Source organism: Nycticebus coucang, chromosome 10 (assembly GCF_027406575.1).
Source record: "Nycticebus coucang isolate mNycCou1 chromosome 10, mNycCou1.pri, whole genome shotgun sequence".
In the NCBI taxonomy this organism is placed as follows: Eukaryota; Metazoa; Chordata; class Mammalia; order Primates; family Lorisidae; genus Nycticebus; species Nycticebus coucang.
The window spans coordinates 24,870,826-24,874,674 of NC_069789.1; the positions used below are offsets into that span (position 1 = coordinate 24,870,826).

The window sequence follows — 3,849 nt, forward strand, 5'->3', positions numbered from 1 at the left end:
TGTCTTCTTTTAATTCAGTTTAACTTGTGTATCATGAGGTTTAATTTAAAATTCTAATAATAAAGGCACAAAAAGTTTTGGCATCATAATAACTAGAGGAAATAATACTTTCTGCCTAGCAATTACTCACATATAAAAATAGTCATATATGAACTAAATATGTATGTATATAATATACATACATGTATATTATATCTTATACATTCATGTTACGTATATTTGTTTTCTGAATATTAAACAGTTAAATTTTGTTTAAACTCGTGGGAAGTCTGCATCAAAGTCAATAGATACCTTTATTTTCAAGAAATTACAAAACCCGTTTTTAAAAAGAAAAGGAAAACAAAAATAAAAAAGAATTCAGTCTGCTACCAGATCTACTTCCCATCTGAATATTAAAAGGTTCCTTAATTAAGAGGAATAAAATAATTTTTTTATAAAATTATAAAAAATAAAATAAAATAATTTTTTTTATTTTTTTTTACGGTAGAATTATCTTTTTATTTTGGGTAAAAACCCACAGTCATTTTGGGGAGCTGTAATTAAGATTTAACAGCATTATAATTCTAACAAATAACTTAAACATCCTTGTGCGATAAATATAGTAATATTTTATGGGTATTTTGGAACCCAACAGTATTAAGACTACAAATCACACTAGCCTACATCTATCACCAATGACTCATACTGTTTCTTTCTAATGAATTAACCATTACATTTCCAAAGTTCTGAAATAGCCAACAGACCACAGAAAGATAATTCTTTAGGCTCCTGCTTAAAACCAACAGCTTCAGCAAACTGCTGGCCTTGATTCAGGGCCAACCTTTTATTTTTTTTTTTAAAACAGAGTCTCACTATGTTACCCTCAGTAGAGTGCCGTCACATCACAGCTCACAGAAACCTCTCACTCTTTGGCTTAAGCAATTCTCTTCCCTCAGCCTCCCAAGTAGCTGGGACTACAGGTGCCCACCACAACTGATGGCTATTTTTTGTTGCAATTGTCATGGTTGTTTAGCTGGCCCAGGCCAGGTTAGAACCCACCAGCCCCAGTATATGTGGCCAGTGCCCTAACAGCTGTTCTACGGGTGCAGAGCCAATTGTACAGTCTTTTAATGTGAAGATATTATTTTCTTTAAGCCAAGAAGGTAGTGCTAGCTTAAACCTACAGTGTCCCCAGAGTATCAATGATTCCAGTCCCAGGTTTACAGTAACTACCAAAGTGACTTTAGACGTCTCATGGCAGCTGTCAGAACCTATGTCTTTTCACCTATAAAATAGTGAGGTCCAGCTAAGAAGATTTTATACATCATCTGGTTTTAAGTACTATCACTCTAACCCAGGAGCGATTTAAGACAAAATGGAAAATATTTATACATGGTCTCATAAGAAAACATGGGTATTTAAAAATCCCTTTGCAATCCCAGTGTTCAGTTACAATGAGCTAATTGCTAATCATACGGCGTCACTCTTGTGCAGGCCCTTGGTCCGTGGAGCCCTTCGGTGATGACAACAAATAGCTAGAACTCAACACAGAAGGTAAAGAGATGCTGCAGACAGATGAATTCGATTCTACCTTCTTCTTTGACAAATGTGCCTGTATTAAGATACAAACTCGACTAGCTCGACTACAAACACATCTGAAAAGTGATTCTTGTGTTATACTCCATGGCACAGAAACTGCTGAGGCAAATTGATCACAGTACAAATGTTTGTTCTCTCGATAAGGAACACAGCAGTCAGCCCAAGTGAATTACGCACCACTCGGAATGCTCTTACAAAGAAAGATATAAGAGCAATTCATTGTCCGATGCACCCCTGGAAACAGCATAGTGTAAGCCATACTGATTTCTGGACACCCACAAAAGTTCACTGGACCCAGCAGAGGGGCAAAGAAAAAATCTAAAATCACCAAAAATCAGAACTTTTGCCGCACTGGGAAAAAGACTATGATAACAAAACCTTTCTGTCTGCAAGGAGAAGATCTATAAGGAAATAGATGTTTAAACAAATTATAAATAGTATTTACATAGATTCATGTAAGAAATTTCTGAAAGGTATCAAATCAAGGGATGTTCTTCAATCCTGAGTCTAAAAAATATTCACTAACGAAAGGGGAAAGCATAAAAACACTAATAGGTAGTGAAATTATGACAGCTCAACCCCTTACGGACACAGGGAAAGATTCTTAAATGGTATAAAAATGTAAATAATGTCAAAGTTAAGTTTATAGGAAGATAAAACCCACCCTACCCACCCTCCACACACACAACAGAACATTTCAGAACAGTAGGCTGATTTAGGAACAACTCCAAATGTGAGTTTATACCCAAGCTCTTCAAGTAATTCTCCAACATGGGGTTCAATGCCTTCAGCAGAGATGAAGCACCATGTTCAAAAGGCCAACTATCTCAAGTTCAAAAGGCCATTTCTTTGGTCTTATAAATGCCATTTACAATACCATTGCTCAGGTTGTGTTTCTTCTATGTGACACAACTATTTTTATAAAAATACACTGCACAGAGCTTAATCCATAATGCAATTTTTCATTTAAAAGAAATCTCTGTGCACTGTATTTAAATGAGGGAGGGAAGGAATAAACTGTCTTTTAATGGATTGTGTCTGTAGGGAATGCAAAGCCATCCTTTAAACTGAAGGGTATTCTGCCTACAGGGATGGAAAAATATATCAGGCTGACAGAAACCGAGAGATAAATAGTAGATTCTGTTATGAAGAGAATATTCCAAGTGTATGCTTCTAAACTAGTTCACAGAATGCAGCATTTGCAAGAAAAATAATGTGATCTTAAATTCAGGTAGGGTTAGTGTCAAGTCTAGATAGGTAGAAATTTGAGTCAGGCATTCAATAGATCACTAAGGAAGAAAGCACATCACCAAGAAAATTTTATAAAATAAATAAGATTTTTTAAAAACGGTATAATGGGCGGCACCTGTGGCTCAGTGAGTAGGGTGCCAGCCCCATATACTGAGGGTGGTGGGTTCAAATCTGGCCTGGCCAAACTGCAACAAAAAATAGCTGGGCATTGTGCTGGGCACCTGTAGTCCCAGCTACTTGGGAGGCTGAGGCAAGAGAATCACCTAAGCCCAACAGCGGGAGGTTGCTGTGAGCTGTGACATCATAGCACTCTACCGAGGTGGCAAAGTGAGACTCTGTCTCAAAATCGAGAAATAAATAAATAAAAATAAAAATAAATAAAATACAGCATAAATATGGTAAAAGTATGTTTTCTGGTTATGTAATTTGTCCATAGAAAGGAAGATAATTACCACATATCTAACATTTACTAAGAGATGGGAACTATGTTAAATGGGTAATGTATTCCATCACTGGACCCTCATACTTTTAGGTAAGTATTATATTACCTCAAATTTAAAGATAAGGAAATAGGCTTTATTTATTTAGTCTCTTGGGTAGTCAGTTAAATACAAAGTTTACATAGTGGATATGGTGCCACTTTCTAAAGGTCCTGAGGAACAGGCCCTTTAGCATAGCATAGATGCAGTCTCTTGGTCTCTTGGGGTTCACGTCTATCAGTGAAGAAATATTTTGTACAAATTGTTATTGTTCCAAGAGTGTCTGTTGCTTTTATTATTGTAATGGTTTTGTGTGTCATGTTAGCAGGATGTATCACCAAAGCAGACACAAAGGTCACCAAAAGTAGTCTGGGCATCTGGAAAATTCTCCCAGAGATAGTAATTTTAAGATTCAAAATGACTAAGTCACTTGCCCTCAGTTACAATTTAGCAGTGTGTGGAAAAAGCATCATTTGAATTTGTGTGTCTGACTTCAGAGAAGACGGTCTTAGCTGTCACTTACAGTATCTGCTTCCTAGGA

At 36.3% G+C, this 3,849-nt stretch overlaps 1 non-coding gene across 1 annotated transcript; it reads right to left on the reverse strand.

The window, feature by feature from the left end:
• Nucleotides 1-682: 682 nt before the first annotated feature.
• On the reverse strand, nt 683-819 carry LOC128597988 (small nucleolar RNA SNORA2/SNORA34 family). Its single transcript, XR_008383517.1, has one exon. It is a non-coding gene; the product is annotated as a small nucleolar RNA SNORA2/SNORA34 family (small nucleolar RNA).
• Nucleotides 820-3,849: the final 3,030 nt, after the last annotated feature.